Genomic DNA, 17598 nt, shown 5'->3' on the forward strand with positions numbered 1-17598 from the left:
ATACTGTTTTCCACAGTGATTGAACTAATTTACATTCCCACCAACAGTGTACAAGAGTTCCGTTTTCTCCACATCCTTGCCAGCATCTGTTATTTTTTCTTTATAATAATAGCCATTCTAACTGGAGGAAGACGATAGTTCATTGTGGTTTTTGATTTGCATTTCCCTGATGATTAGTGATGAACATTTTTTAATATGCCTGTTGGCCAGTTGTATGTCTTCCTTCCTCTTCCTCTTCCTCTTCTTCTTCGTCTTCTTCTTTCTTCTTCTTCTTTTTTGACAGGGTCTTGCTATGTCACCAAGGCTGGAGTGCAGTTGTGTGATCATAGCTCGCTGCAGCCTCAAACTCCAGGCCTCAAACAATCCTCTACCTCCCAAAGTGTTGGGATTATAGGTGTGAGCCACTCTGCCTGGCCTGTATGTCTCCTTTATAGAATTATGCATTCATGTTCTTTGCCCACTTTTCAATAGGATTTTTTGTTTTTTTTTATTGTTCACTTGTTTGATTTCCTTGTTCTGGATATTATTCCCTTGTCAGACGAATAGTTTGCAAATATTTTCACCCACTCGACAGGTTATCTCTTCACTCTATTGATTGTTTCTTTTGCTATGCAGAAGTTATCAGTTTAATATACTCCCATTTGTCCATTTTTAAAAATTGTCTGTGCTTTTAAGGCCCTAGCCATAAAATCTTTGTCTAGACCAATATCCTGAAGTATTTTCCATACATTTTTTCCTAGTGGTTTCAGTTTGGAGTCTTATGTTTAAGTCTTTAATCCATCTTGATTTAATTTTTGTATATGGTGAGAGATAGGGGTCCACTTTCATTCTTCTGCACATGAATATCCAATTTTCCCAGCATCACTTATTGAAGAGGGCATCCTTTCCCCAGTGTATGTTCTTGACGCCCCTGTCAAAAATCAGTTGGCTGTAAATATGTGGATTTACTTATGGGTTCTCTATTCTGTTCCAGTGGTCTATTTGTCTATTTTTATACTAATACCACGTTGTCTTGATTACCATAGTCTTGTAATATATTTTGAAGTCAGGTAGTGTGATACATCCAGCTTTGTTTTTTGTGGGTTTTTTGGGTTTGGGGGTTTTGTTTGTTTGTTTTGCTTTTGCTTAGGATTGCTTTGGCTATTTGGGCTCTTTTTTGATTCCATATGAATTTTAGGATTATTTTTTCTATTTTCATGAAAAATGACATTGGTATGTTGGTAAGAATTACATTGAATCTGTCACTGCTTTGGGCAGTATGGTCATTTTAACAAAACTAATTCTTCTGATCCACGAGCATGGGATGTCTTCCCATTAGTTTATGTCATCTTCAGTTTCTTTCATCAGTGTCTTGTCGTTTTCCTTTTGGGAATCTTTTATCTCTTTGGTTAAATTTCTGGTATTTTATTTTTTGCAGCTATTGTAAATGGGATTGCCTTCTTTATTTCTTTGTTGTCTATTTCATTACTAGTGTATAGAAATACTACTGATTATTGTATGCTGATTGTGTATCCTGCAGTTTTACTGAATTTGTTGATCAGTTCTAAGAGTTTTTTGGTGGAGTCTTTTGGTTTTCTAGGTATAAGATCAGGTCATCTGCAAAGTGGAGCAATCTGACTTCCTCTTTCCCAATTTGGGTGCCTTTTTCTTGCCTGATTGCTCTGGCTAAGACTTCCACTACAATGTTGAATAGGAGTGGTGGAAGTGGGCACCCTTGTCTTGTTCCAGTTCTTAGAGAAAAGGTTTTCACCTTTTCTCCAATCAGTATGATGATATTAGCTATAGATATGTCATATATGGCCTTAATTATTTTGAGGTATGATATTTGTATGCCTAGTTTGTCCAGAGATTTTTTCATCATGAAGGGGTGTTGAATTTTGTCAAATGCTTTTTGTATGTTTATTGAGATTATCATATGGCTTTTTTCCTTCATTCTGTTGATGTGATGTATCATGTTTTTTGATTTGTATATATTGAAGCATCCTTGCTTCCCTGGTAAAAATCTTACTTGATCAATCCCATTGCTGGGTATATACCCAAAGGATTATAAATCATTCTACTATAAAGACACATGCACACGTCTGTTTATTGCAGTTCTATCACAATAGCAAAGACTTGGAACCACCCCAAATGCCCATCAATGATAGACTGAATAAAGAAAATGTGGCACATGTACACCACGGAATACTATGCAGCCATAAAAAAGGATGAGTTCATGGCCTTTAACGGGACATGGATGAAGCTAGAAACCATCATTCTCAACAAACTAACACAGGAACAAAAAACCAAATACCACATCTTCTCACTCATAAGTGGAAGTTCAACAATGAGAACACATGGACACAGGGAGGGGAACATCACACACCGGGGCCTGTCAAGGGGTAGGGGGAAGGGGAGGGATAGCATTAGGAGAAATACCTAATGTAGATGACGGGTTGATGGGTGCAGCAAACCACCATGGCACGTGTATACCTATGTAACAAACCTGCACATTCTGCACATGTATCTCACAACTTAAAGTATAATTTAAAAAAAATTTACTTGATTAAGGTGTATTATCTTTTTCATATGCTGTTGGACCAGTTAGTATTTTGTTGAGGATTTTGCATCTATGTTCATCAGGGATATTGTCTGTAGTTTTATGTTGTACCCTTGTCTGGTTTTGTTATAAGGGTTATGCTGGCCTCATAGAATTAGGGAGAATTCCCGTCTCTTCAGTTTTTTTTTTGAATAGTTTGAGAAGGATTGGTATTAGTTCTTTATACAAGTTCAGCAGTGAATCCATGTGTTCCTTGGCTTTTTATTGTTAGGAGACTTTTTATTATGGATTCAATCTCACAACTCATTATTGGTCTGTTCAGGTTTTCTATTTCTTCCTGACTCAATCTTGGTAGGTTGTGTTGTATGTTTCCAGGAATTTATCCATTTCCTCTAGATTTTCCAGTTTATTAGCGTGAAGTTGTTCACAATAGTCTCTGACGATCTTTTGTGTTTTTTATGGTGTCAATTGTAATATCCCCTTTTTTATTTCTGATTTTGTTTATTTGGGTCTTCTCTCTTCTTTTCCTGGTTAATTTAGCTAATAGTTTATCAATTTTATCTTTTTGAAGAACCAACTTTCATTTCATCGAAGCTTTGTATTGTTTTTCTTTAATTCTCTATTTCATTTAGTTCTGCTCTTATCTTTATTATTTCTCTTCTTTTGCTACCTTTGGGCTTGGTTTGTTCTTTTCTAATTCCTTGAGGTGCGTTGTTAGATTGTTTATTTCAAATCTTTTTTTAATGTAGGCATGTATTGCTATAAACTTCCCTTTTAGCACTGCTTTCCCTGTGTTCTATAAATTTGGGTATGTTATATTTCCATTTTCATTTGTTTTAAGAAATTTTCTGATTTATCTCTTAATTTCTTTATTGACTGAATAATTACTCAGAAGCATGTTGTTTAATTTCCATGTGTTTGTATAGTTTCAAGGTTCCTCTTGGTATTGATTTCTAGTTTGATTCCCCTGTGGTCTGAAAAGACACTTGATATGATTTCAACTTTTTTAAAATTTTTGAGACTTCTTTTGTGATCAAACACATGATCAGTCCTGGAGAACGTTCCATATGCTGATGAGAAGAATATGTATTCTATAGCTGTTTGATAAAATGTTCTATAAATGTCTGTTATGTCCATTTGGTCTAAAGTCCAGTTTAAATCCAATGTTTCTCTTTTGATTTTCTGTCTAGATCATCTGTCTAATGCTAAGAGTGGGGTGTTGAAGTCCCCCACTATTCTTGTGTTGAAGTTTATTCCTTTCTTTAGATCCAGTAATATTTGCCTTAGGAATCTCAGTGCTCAGTGTTGGGTGAATATATTTTAGAATTGTTATATTCTCTTGCTGGATTGATCACTTTATTATTATAGAATGACCTTCTTTGTATCTTTTGTTTTACTGTTTTTTACTTAAAGTCTGTTTTATCTGATATAAGTATAGCTGCTCCTGATTGCTTTTGGTTTCTGTTTCCATGGAATATCTTTTCCCATCCCTTTACCTTCCATCTATATGTATGTATTTACAGGTAAAGTGCATTTCTTGTAGGCAGCACATAGTTGGATCATTTAAAAAACCCATTCATCCTCAGCAAAAGCTGGAAGCATTCCACTTGAAAACAGGCACAAGACAAGGATGCTCTCTCTCACCACTCCTATTCAATGTAGTATTGGATGTCCTGGCCAGGGCAATCAGGCAAGAGAAAAAAATAAAGCGCATCCAAATAGGAAGAGAGGAAGTCAAACTATCCCTGTTTGCAGACGACATGATCCTATATCTAGAAAACTCCATATGCTCAGCTCAAAAGCTCCTTGATTTGATAAACAACTTCAGCAAAGTTTCAGGATACAAAATCAATGTACAAAAATCTGAAGCATTCCTACACACCAACAACATGCAAGCTGAGAGCCAAATCAACGATGCAATCCAATTCCCTATAACCACAAAAAAAGAATAAATTACCTAGGAATACAGCTAAACAGGGAGTGAAAGATCTCTACAAGGAAAACTATAAAACACTGCTTAAGAAATCAGAGATGACACAAACAAATGGAAAAACATTCCACGCTCATGTATAGGAAAAATCAGTATCATTTAAATGACCATACTGCCCAAAGCAACTTATAGATTCAGTGTTATTCCTATTGAACTACCATTGACATTCTTCAAAGAGCCAGAAAAAAACTACTTAAAAATTCATATGTAACGAAAAAAGAGCCTGAATATCCAAGGCAATTCTAAGCAAAGAGAACAAAGCTTCCTTCTGTGCCTCAGGTATTTCTCATGACTTTTCTATTGGATTCTACTGTTCTCTCCAAGATGTTCTATTCAAGGTGTGATTATTTGTAATTTTGGTTCTTCTTTCTGGAGAGGGCAAGTGTCTGATGTCTCTAGTCAAGCATCTTGAACCAAAAACCTCTCTCATGTTCACTTACGTGAACATAAATTTTCACTTCTCTGGGGTAAATGCCCAGGAATGTAATTGCTAAGTTGTATGTCAAGTGTATGTTTAATTTTATAAGAAACTTTCCAACTATTTTCCAAAGTGACTGCACCATTTTAGATTCTCAGCAGCAATATATGAGAGATCCAGTTTCTCTACATCTTCACCAGCATTTGCTAATGTCAGTATTTTTTATTTTAGCCATTCTGATATATATGTGATAATATTTAATTGTGGTTTTAATTTGCATTTCTCTAGTGGATAATGATGTTGAACATCTTTTCATGTGCTTATTTGCTTATTCATCGTTTTCAGCACACAGATCTTGTATGTGTTTTGTTAGAATAATACCTAAGTATTTTATTTTATTTGATGATTGCAAATGGTATTGTATTTTCAATTCTGCTTCCACTTGTTCATTGCTAGAATACAAAAATTCAATTGATATTTATGTGTTTATCGTGTGTCTAGTGATCTTGTACATGTGAAGTGCTTTGCATGTAAGATCTCAGTGCTTTGTGGTAAATTCATTAGGATTTTATATTTAGACAATAAAACATTTGCAAATAAGGGAAAATTTCCTTTTTTTTTTTTTTTTTTTTGACAGTCTCACTCTGTTGCCCAGGCTGGAATGCAGTGGCACGATCTCGGCTCACTGCAACCTCCACCTCCCAGGTTCAAGCAATTCTCCTGCCTCAGCCTCCCAAGTAGCTGGGACTACAGTTGCGTGCCACCATGCCAGGCTAATTTTTTGTATTTTTAGTAGAGACAGGATTTCACCGCTTAGCCAGGATGGTGTTGATCTCCTGACTCCGTGATCTGCCTGCCTCAGCCTCTCAAAGTGCTGGGATTACAAGGGTGAGCCACCGCGCCCGGCCTATTTCCTCTTTTCTAATTTGTATGTATTTTATTTCTTTTTCTTGCCTTCTTGTACTGTCTAGGACTTCTGGTATATGATGAATAAGTGGTGAGAGTGGACATCCTTGCCGTGTTCTTGTTCTAGGGGAATAGCATTCAATATTTCACCATTAAGTAAGATGTTAGCTGTAGGTTTTCTATAAATGTTTTTTTATCAAGTTGAGGATATATTCTCCTCTATTCTTAGTTAGACGAGAGTTTTTATCAGGAATGAGTACTGAATTTTGTCAAATGCTTTTTCTGAATTAGTTAATATAATCGTGTTTTTTTTTCTCTAGCCTGTTAATATGGTAGATTACACTGATTTTTGAATATTGAACAAGTATTGTATTTCCATTTCTGGAATGAACCGCACTTGGTCGTAGTATATAATTCTTTTTACATGTTGCTGGATTCGATTTGCTAATATTTAGTTGAGGATTTCTGCTCTTATTTTTTTTTTCTTTGAGAAGGAGTCTTGCTCTATTGCCAGGCTGGAGTGCAGTGGTGCCATCTCAGCTCGCTGCAACCTCCTGCCTCAGCCTACCGAATAGCTGCGATTACAGGCGCGTGCCACCACACCCAGCTAATTTTTGTATTTTTAGTAGAGATGGGGTTTCACCATGTTGGCCATGATGGTCTCGATCTTCTGACCTCGTGATCTGCCCGCTTCAGCCTCCCAAAGTGCTGGGATTACAGGCGTGAGCCACCATGCCTGGCCTGCTCTTATCTTTACTATGTTCTGCTTTCTGCTTGCTTTGGGTTTATTTTGCTCTACTTTTCCAGGTTCTTGAGGCAACAGCTTAGGTTGTTGCTTCTAGAGCTTTCTTTTTTTTCCTAAGCATGTAATGCTACAAATTTCTCTCTCAGAACTGCCTTAGCTGCATCCCACAAATGTTAATATATTGGATTTTCATTTTCATTCAGTTCAATGTAGTTTTGATGTTCTTTGAGACTTATTTGAGCTATTAGATTATTTGCATGTATGCTGTCTAATTGCCAGTGTTTGGAGATTTTCCTTTTATTTCTCTGTTACCAATTTCTAGTGTGAAAACATTATGGTCAGAAAACAATCTACACATGATTTCCATTCATTTAAATTTTTAGAGGTGTGTTTTATGGCCCAGGATATGGTCTATTTTGGTCAACATGCCATGTACTTTTGGAAAGTATGTACGTTTTGCTATTGTTAGGCAGAGTGTTAGATTCAGTTGATTAATGGTTGTATTAGTTTTCTATGGCTGCTGTAACTAATTATTACTGGCTTAATAGCTGAAAACAACACAAATTCATTATTTTACAGTTCTGTCATTCAGAAGTCTAAAATGGGTCTCACTGGGCAAAACAACAGTTTGTCAACAGGGCTGCTTTCCTTTCTGGAGACTCTAGGGGACAGTCCATTACCCTGTCCTTTCCAGATTTGAGAGGCTACCCACATTTCTCGGCTCATGATTCTTGTATTCCATCTTCAAAGCCTGTTGTGGGTTGAGTTTTTCCACTTTATATCACTCCGACTTCCACTTCTGCCTCCCTCCTCCACATTTAAGGATCACTGTGATTACATTTAGACTGCTTAGGTAATCAAGAACTAACTCCCTATTTTAAAGCCAATTGACAAGCAACCTTAATTTCATCAGCTACATTAATTTTCCTTTGCCATGTAATGTAAGATACATACAGGTTCTGGGGATTAAAACATGGATAACTTTAGGGGAGATATTATTCTGCCTATCACAATGGTGTCCTTCTATTCTTCTGTATACATGCTGATTTACTATCTAATAGTTCTATCTATTGCTGAGAGAGGGGTTATTAACATCCCCAACTATAATTATGGATTTATCTGTTTTTTCTTTCAGGTCTATCAGTTTTTGCTTCATGTATTTTAAAGCTCTGCTCTTTGAGTTACACATTTAGGAGCATGGTGTCTTCTTAGTGTATTGAACCTTTTGTCATTATGCAATGTCCCTTTTATATCTGGTAACATTGGTTCTGAGGTCTGTCTACCTTATCTGATTTAATATAGCCACTCCTGTTTTATTTTTATTGATGTTTGCATGATATATCTTTTCTATTCTTTTACTTTGAATCTCCTTATATCAGTACATTTGAAGTGAGTTTTTATAGAGAGCATACAATTGAACCCTGTCAATTTATCCACTCTGCCAATCTCTGACTTTCAATAGATGTACTTATATTTACATTTAATAAAGACTAATGTGTTAGGGCTTCTGTCTTCCATTTTATTATTATTTTTTCTTCTTGTTCATTCTTTTTCAATGAGGTAAAATTCATACAATCTAAAATTAGCCATTTTAAAGTGTATGATTTAGTGGCATTTATTACATTCACAGTGTTGTGCAATCATGCCTCTATGTAGTTGCAAAATATTTTCATAAGTTGTCTGTTCACGCTGTTGATTATTTTATTTGCTGTGAAGAAGCTTTTTAGTTTGATGTAATTCCATTTGTCCAGTTTTGCTTTTGTTTCCTGTGCTTTTGGGGTCATATCCAAAAGTCATTGTCTAGACCAGTGTCGTAGCTTTTCCCCTAAGTTTTCTCTTATGAGTTTTATAGTTTCAAGTCTTATGTTTAAGTCTTTAATCCATTTTAAGTTGATTTTGTGTATGGTGTGAGATAAGTGTCCAAGTTCATTCTTTGGCATGTGGATATCCAGTTTCCCTAACACCATTTATTAAAGAGACATTTTTTTCATTGTGGGTTCTTGGCATCTTTGTAAAAGATCAATTGGTGAGGGACAGGTTACCAGATGGCCGAATAGGAACAGCTCCAGTCTACAGGTCCCAGCATGAGTGACACAGAAAATGGGTGATTTCTGACTTCCCAACTGAGGTACTGGATTCATCTCACTGGGGCTTGTCAGACAGTGGGTGCAACCCACTGAGTGTGAGCTGAAGCAGGGTGGGGCATTGCCTCACCCAGGAAGCACAAGGGGTCGGGGAATTCCATTTCCTAGCCAAGGGAAGCCGTGACAGATGGTACCTGGAAAATCAGGAGACTCCCACCCTAATACTGTGCTTTTCCAATGGTCTTAGCAAATGGCACACCAGGAGATTATATCCCACACCTGGCTCGGAGGGTCCCACGCTCACAGAGCCTCACTCACTACTAGCACAGCAGTCTGAGATCAAACTGCAAGGTGGCAGTGAGGCTGGGGGAGGGGCGCCCACCATTGCTGAGGCTTGAGTAGGTAAACAAAGCAGCCTGGAACCTCGAACTAGGTGGAGCCCACCACAGCTCAAGGAGGCCTGCCTGCCTCTGTAGACTCCACCTCTGGGGGCAGGATATAGCTGAACAAAAGGCAGCAGAAACTTCTGCAGACTTAAACGTCCCTGTCTAACAGCTTTGAAGAGAGTAGTGGTTCTCCCAGCATGGAGTTTGAGATCTGAGAACAGACAGACTGCCTCCTGAAGTGGGTCCCTGACCCCTAAGTAGCCTAACTGGGAGACACCTCCTAGTAGGCGCTGACTGACACCTCATACAGCCAGTTGCCCCTCTGAGATGAAGCTTCCAGAGGAAGGATCAGGCAGCAACATTTGCCATTCTGCAATATTTGCTGTTCTGCAGCCTCTGCTGGTGATACCCAGGCAAACAGTGTCCAGAGTGGACCTCCAGCAAACTCCAACAGACCTGCAGCTGAGGATCCTGACTGTTAGAAGGAAAACTAACAAGCAGAAAGGACATCCACACCAAAACCCCGTCTGTACGTCACCATCATCAAAGACCAAAGGTAGATAAAACCACAAAGATGGGGAGAAACCAGAGCAGAAAAGCAGAAATTCTAAAAATCAGAGTGTCTTCTCCTCCAAAGGAATGCAGCTCCTCACCAGCAATGGAACAAAGCTGGACAGAGAATGACTTTGACGAGTTGAGAGAAGAAGGCTTTAGACGATGAGTAATACCAAACTTCTCCAAGCTAAAGGAGGATGTTTGAACCCATCGCAAAGAAGCTAAAAACCTTGAAAAAAGATTAAAACGAATGGCTAACTAGAATAAACAGCATAGAGAAGACCTTAAATAACCTGATGGAGCTGAAAACCATGGCACGAGAACTACGTGATGCATACACAAGCTTCAGTAGCTGATTTGATCAAGTGGAAGAAAGGGTATCAGTGATTGAAGATCTAATGAATGAAATGAAGCAGGAAGAGAAGTTTAGAGAAAAAATAGTAAAAAGAAATGAACAAAGCCTCCCAGAAATATGGGATTATGTGAAAAGACCAAATCTACGTCTGATTGCTGTACCTAAAAGTGACGGGGAGAATGGAACCAAGTTGGAAAACACTCTTCAGGATATTATCCAGGAGAATTTCCCCAACCTAGCAAGGCAGGCCAACATTCAAATTCAGGAAATACAGAGAATGCCACAAAGATACTCCTCGAGAAGAGCAACTCCAAGACACATAATTGTCAGATTCACCAAAGTTGAAATGAAGGAAAAAATGTGAAGGGCAGCCAGAGAGAAAGGTCGGGTTACCCACAAAGGGAAGCCCATCAGACTAACAGCGGATCTCTCGGCAGAAACTCTACAAGCCAGAAGAGAGTGGGGGCCAATATTCAACATTCTTAAAGAAAAGAATTTTCAGCCCAGAATTTCATATCCAGCCAAACTAAGCTTCATAAGTGAAGGGGAAATAAAATCCTTTACAGACAGGCAAATGCTGAGAGATTTTGTAACCACCAGGCCTGCCTTACAAGAGCTCCTGAAGGAAGCACTAAACATGGAAAGGAACAACCAGTACCAGCCACTGCAAAAACATGCCAAATTGTAAAGACCATCGAGGCTAGGAAGAAACTGCACCAACTAATGAGCAAAATAACCAGCTAACATCATAGTGACAGGATCAAATTCACACATAACAATATTAACCTTAAATGTAAATGGGCTAAATGCACCAATTAAAAGACACAGACTGGCAAATTGGATAAAGAGTCAAGACCCATCAGTGTGCTGTATTCAGGAGACCCATCTCACGTGCAGAGACACACATAGGCTCAAAATAAAGGGATGGAGGAAGATCTACCAAGAAAATGGAAAAAAAAAAGCAGGGGTTGCAATCCCAGTCTCTGATACAACAGACTTTAAACCAACAAAGATCAAAAGAGACAAAGAAGGCCATCACATAATGGTAAAGGGATCAATTCAACAAGAAGAGCTAACTATCCTAAATATATATGCACCCAATACAGGAGCATCTAGATTCATAAAGCAAGTCCTGAGTGACCCACAAAGAGATTGAGACTCCCACACAATAATAATGGGAGTCTTTACCACCCCACTGTCAACATTAGACAGATCAACGAGACAGAAAGTTAACAAGGATATCCAATAATTGAACTCAGCTCTGCACCAAGTGGACCTAATAGACATCTACAGAACTCTCCACCCCAAAACAACAGATTATACATTCTTCTCAGCACCACACTGCACTTATTCCAAAATTGACCACATAGTTGGAAGTAAAGCACTCTTCAGCAAATGTAAAAGAACAGAAATTATAACAAACTGTCTCTCAGACCACAGTGCAATCAAACTAGAACTCAGTATTAAGAAACTCACTCAAAACCGCTCAACTACATGGAAACTGAACAACCTGCTCCTGAATGACTACTGGGTACATAACGAAATGAAGGCAGAAATAAAGATGTTCTTTGAAATCAATGAGAACAAAGACACAACATACCAGAATCTCTGGGACACATTTAAAGCAGTGTATAGAGGGAAATTTATAGCACTAAATTCCCACAAAAGAAAGCAGGAGAGATCTAAAATTGACACCCTAACATCACAATTAAAAGAACTAGAGAAGCAAGAGCAAACACATTCAGAAGCTAGCAGAAGGCAAGAAATAACTAAGATCAGAGCAGAACTGAAGGAGATACAGACACAAAAAAACCTTCAAAAAGTCCGTGAATCCAGGAGCTGGTTTTTTGAAAAGATCAACAAAATTGATAGACCACTAGTAAGACTAATAAAGAAGAAAACAGAGAAGAATCAAACAGATACAATAAAAAATGATAAAGGGGATACCACCACTGATCCCACAGAAATACAAACTACCATCAGAGAATATTATAAACACCTCTATGCAAATAAACTAGACAATCTAGAAGAAATGGATAAATTCCTGGACACACACACCCTCCCAAGACTAAACCAGGAAGAAGTTGAATCCCTGAATATACCAATAACAGGTTCTGAAATTGAGGCAATAATCAATAGCTTACCAACCAAAAAAAGTCTAGGACCAGATGGATTCACAGCCAAATTCTACCAGAGGTACAAGGAGGAACTGGTACCATTCCTTCTGAAACTATTCCAATCAATAGAAAAAGAGGGAATCCTCCCTAACTCATTTTATGAGGCCAGCATCATCCTGATACCGAGGCCTGGCAGAGACACAACAAAAAAAGAGAATTTTAGACCAATAGCCCTGATGAACATCAATGCAAAAACCCTCAATAAAATACTGGCAAACTGAATCCAGCAGCACATCAAAAAGCTTATCCACCATGATCAAGTGGGCTTCATCCCTGGGATGCAAGGCTGGTTCAACATATGCAGATCCGTAAACATAATCCATCATATAAACAGAACCAAAGACAAAAAACACATGATTATCTCAATAGATGCAGAGAAGGCCTTTGACATAATTCAACAGCACTTCATGCTAAAAACTCTCAATAAACTAGGTATTGAGGGGAAGTATCTCAAAATAATAAGAGCTATTTATGACAAACCCACAGCCAATATCATACTGAATGGGCAAAAACTGGAAGCATTCCCTTTGAAAACTGGCACAAGACAGGGATGCCCTCTCTCACCACTCCTGTTCAACATAGTGTTGGAAGTTCTGGCCAGGGCAATCAGGTAAGAGAAAGAAATAAAGGGTGTTCAATTAGGAAAAGAGGAAGTCAAATTGTCCCTGTTTGCAGATGACATGATTGTATATTTAGAAAACCCCATCATCTCGGCCCAAAATCTCCTTAAGCTGATAAGCAACTTCAGCAAAGTCTCAGGACACAAAACCAATGTGCAAAAATCACAAGCATTCCTATACACCAATAACAGACAAACAGAGAGCCAAATCATGAGTGAACTCCCATTCACAATTGCTTCAAAAGAATAAAATTCCTAGGAATCCAACTTACAAGGGATGTGAAGGACCTCTTCAAGAAGAACTACAAACCGCTGCTCAACAAAATAAAAGAGGACACAAACAAATGGAAGAATATTCCATGCTCATGGATAGGAAGAATCAATATCGTGAAAATGGCCATGCTGCCCAAGGTAATTTATAGATTCAATGCCATCCCCATCAAGCTACCAATGACTTTCTTCACAGAATTGGAAAAAACTACTTTAAAGTTCATATGGAACCAAAAAAGGAGCCCACATTTCCAAGACAATCCTAAGCAAAAAGAACAAAGCTGGAGGCAGCACGATACCTGACTTCAAACTATACTACAAGGCTACAGTAACCAAAACAGCATGGTACTGGTACCAAAACAGAGATATAGACCAATGGAACAGAACAGAGGCCTCAGAAATAATACCACATATCTACAACTATCTGATCTTTGACAAAGCTGATAAAAACAAAAAGTAGGGAAAGGATTCCCTATTTAATAAATGGTGCTGGGAAAACTGGCTAGCCATATGTAGAAAACTGAAACTGGATCCCTTCCTTACACCTTATACAAAAATTAATTCAAGATGGATTAAAGACTTAAATGTTAGACCTAAAACCATAAAAACCCTAGAAGGAAACCTAGGCAATACAATTCAGGCCATAGGCATGGGCAAGGACTTCATGACTAAAACACCAAAAGCAATGGCAACAAAAGCCAAAATTGACAAATGAGATCTAATTAAACTAAAGAGCTTCTGCACAGCAAACGAAACTACCATCAGAGTGAACAGGCAATCTATAGAATGGGTGAAAATTTTTGCTATCTACCCATCTGACAAAAGGCTAATATCCAGATTCTACAAAGAACTTAAACAAATTTACAAGAAAAAAATCAAACAATCCCATTAAAAAGTGGGCAAATGATATGAACAGACACTTTTCAAAAGAAGACATTTATGCGGCTAACAGACACATGAGAAAATGCTCATCATCACTGGCCATCAGAGAAATGCAAATCAAAACCACAATGTGATACCATCTCACACCAGTTAGAATGGTGATCATGAAAAAGTAAGGAAACAACAGATGCTGGAGAGGATGTGGAGAAATAGGAACACTTTTTTTTTTGAGAGTTGACCATCAGGTATATTGGGGAAGGGAGAGATGGAGGCACCTTCATGAGTGCCTCCCAAAGGCAGCAGCCTCTGCAACTTGCTGGGGGTTCAGGAGAAGCAGGGAGTTCATGGGGCTCCTCCAGCAAAGATGAGCTCCAGGGCCACTTGCATGTCCCCACCAGTGGCCTGCAGGGCCCACAGGCTCAGCTCATCGTCCTGGATGCCCATGTCACATAGCTGCTGCAGCTGGGGCTGCCACTGGCTCTGAAGGCTGGGCTGCCCAGAGGCCTGAAGGGCATGCTGTAGGGCTTGGCTGAAGAGATCACTGGTGATGGGCGTCCCTGACTTGACACCAGAGGACATTGGTGAGGTCCCTGAGGAATGGCCCTGGGTACCAGGAGTCGGTGTGTGAGAGCTGCTCTCCGGAGTGCTGGCCAGGGCCAAGGCGGTGGCCAGCTCACTCTGGGTGATGGGCCAGGGCCCAGCAGCTCCACTGTACCCCAGGAAGGCTGGGCGGGAGCTGGGGGTACTGCTAGAGGGTGTGGACCTCGTGTTTGGGTGAAAGTCGTCCTCATCATCTGAGAGCCCTTCAAACAGGAAGCCACCTGGCATATCCCAGTATGAGCTGGAGGGCATGCTCCGGGAAGAGAAGTCAGTCCCAGGCATCGGGGCACTGCCTGCTACGGAGTGCAGAACCAGGACAATGGCACTGACGAGGGCTGGGTGAGCAGGCACCAATGTATCAAGCATATTGGGATCAGCGAAGACAGAGAAGAGGGCCTTGTCCTGGAGAACCCCAAAAGCAATAGGGTCACTGCTGAGGCCTGGGGTGGCCACAGTGAGCTGATCCAGAGATTCCTTATTGCTGGGCGTCTTAAAGACCGCCTCCCTGTAAGAGGAGCTGCTGTGCAGCGCAGTGTGCAACAACCGGAACTCTCTCATGGCAGCCACTTTGTCCACAGGTTCCGGTTTCTGATCAGGTTCGGGCCAGGACTTTCGCAGAACATGGACGGTGGACCCCGGTTGAATGCCATAGAAGTCAAGTGTCTGGTCATCTTTTAGCTTCCGACCACAGTAGATAAGATCAATCAGCTCAAGGTCTGGAACAGACTCCTGCAGTTTGCCAGCAATAAGCTGCTTCAGAAATGAAATACTATAGCCCCCTAGCGAGTATTCTCCCAGTTCTGTCTCTGGCAACTGAAGAATAGACTTTGGAGCAAGTGGCTGGTCAGCCAGCTTCACCACAGGTGCCAGTCTGAGAGAGACATCCTCTCTCTTTCACACTCTCTCTTTCTCCCTGGCATACATGGAACCCCAGAAAATAAATCAGAAACTCTGATGGCGGAAGAATCTTGCAAAGCAAGATAAGTTCTTGTTATAGTCATCATTATTGCTTCCAAAGAGACCTCATGTCTCACTTAATCCTCACAACGGTTCCCTAAGGCAGGCATTAGCCACATTTTACAGATGAGGGAACCAAGACTCAGTAAAGTCACTGGCCCAAGGTCACAGATCGCTAGTAATGGGGCAGGGACACTATCCAGTGGCGACCTCACCACTCCAGTGCGACCAGCTAATTAGCTGACACACATCTAGCCCGTGCTGCCCAGGGGCCCAGCGCCCTCACCCGTCCCGCGGAAGAGAAATAGGAACACTTTTACACTGTTGGTGGGACTGTCAACTAGTTCAACCATTGTGGAAGACAGTGTGGCGATTCCTCAAGGATCTAGAACTAGAAATACCATTTGACCCAGCCATCCCATTACTGGGTATATACTCAAAGGATTATAAATCACGCTGCTATAAAGACACATGCACACATGTTTATTGTGGCACTATTCACAATAGCAAAGACTTGGAACCAACCCAAATGTCCATCAATGATAGACTGGATTAAGGAAATGTGGCATACATACACCATGGAATACTATGTAGCCATAAAAAAGGATGAGTTCACGTCTTTTGTAGGGACATGGATGAAGCTGGAAACCGTCATTCTGAGCAAACTATCACAAGGACACAAAACCAAACTCCGCATGTTCTCACTCATAGGTGGGAATTGAACAATGAGAACACATGGACACAGGAAGGGGAACATCACACACTGGGGCCTGTCATGGGGTGGGGAGAGAGGGGAGGGATAGTATTAGGAGACATACCTAATGTAAATGATGAGTTAATGGGTGCAGCACACCAACATGGCACATGTATACATATGTAACAAACCTGCACGTTGTGCACATGTACCCTAGAACTTAAAATGTAATAAAAAAAAATCAAGGCCGGGTGCGGTGGCTCACGCCTATAATCCCAGCACTTTGGGAGGCCGAGGCGGGCGGATCACGAGGTCAGGAAATCGAGACCATCCTGGCTAACACAGTGAAACCCCGTCTCTACTAAAAATACAAAAAATTAGCCAGGCGAGATGGCGGGCACCTGTAGTCCCAGCTACTCGGGAGGCTGAGGCAGGAGAATGGCGTGAACCCCGGGGGGCAGAGCCTGCAGTGAGCCGAGATCGCACCACTGCACTCCAGCCTGGGCGACAGCGAGACTCTGTCTCAAAAAAAAAAAAAAAATCAATTGACTGTAAATGTGTGGGTTTATTTTTGGGCTCTCTATTCTGTTCCACTGGTCAATGTGTCTGTTTTATGTCAGTACCATGCTGTTTTGATTACTATCACTTTGTAGCGTATTCTGAAGTCAGGTAATGTGATGTCACCAGTTTTAGTCTTTTTGCTCAAGATTGCTTTGGCTACTCTGGGTTTTTTGTGGTTTCATATGAATTTTAGGATTGTTTTTCTATTTCTGTGAAAAATGTCATTGGAATTTTGATAGGGATTGCATTGAATCTATAGATCATGTTGGCTAGAATGAACATTTTAACAATATTAATTCTTCCAATCCACAAACACCTTTTCATATTGTTTTTTGGGTCTTCTTCAACATTTTCATCAATGTTTCATAGTATTCAGAATACAGGTCTTTCTTCTCTATAATTAAATTTATTCCTAAGTATTTTATTTTTTGGTAGCTATTGTAAATGGAATTGTTTTCTTGATTTCTTTTTTGGATAGTTCCTCATTAGTCAAAATCATACAAAATCATACTGATTTTTGTATGCTGATTTTGTATGCTGCAACTTTACTGAATTTGTTTATTAGTTCAAATGTTTTTTTGGTGGAGTCTTTATGGTTTTCTGTATATATCACTCTGTTGTCTATAAGCAGAAACAATTTAATCTCTTTCTTTCCAATTCAGATGTGTTTTTTTCTGGCCTAATTGCTCTTGCTAGGACTTCCAGTACTATAGAGAATAGAGTAGTAAGCCGGGCGTGGTGGTTCATGCCTGTAATCCCAGCACTTTGGGAGGCCAAGGCAGGCGGATCACCTGAGGTCAGGAGTTCGAGACCAGCCTGACCAATATGGAGAAACCCTGTCTCTACTAAAATACAAAAAA

General features: G+C 39.8%; 1 pseudogene across 1 annotated transcript; it reads right to left on the reverse strand.

Moving 5' to 3' along the window:
• Positions 1-14145: 14145 nt before the first annotated feature.
• Positions 14146-15530, reverse strand: LOC100599816 (annotated as a pseudogene). Its single transcript, XR_004028770.1, has one exon. The product of XR_004028770.1 is annotated as a ubiquitin-like protein 7 pseudogene (transcript).
• Between the last annotated feature and the right edge of the window lie 2068 nt (positions 15531-17598).

Source organism: Nomascus leucogenys, chromosome X, assembly GCF_006542625.1.
Source record: "Nomascus leucogenys isolate Asia chromosome X, Asia_NLE_v1, whole genome shotgun sequence".
Classification (NCBI taxonomy): Eukaryota; Metazoa; Chordata; class Mammalia; order Primates; family Hylobatidae; genus Nomascus; species Nomascus leucogenys.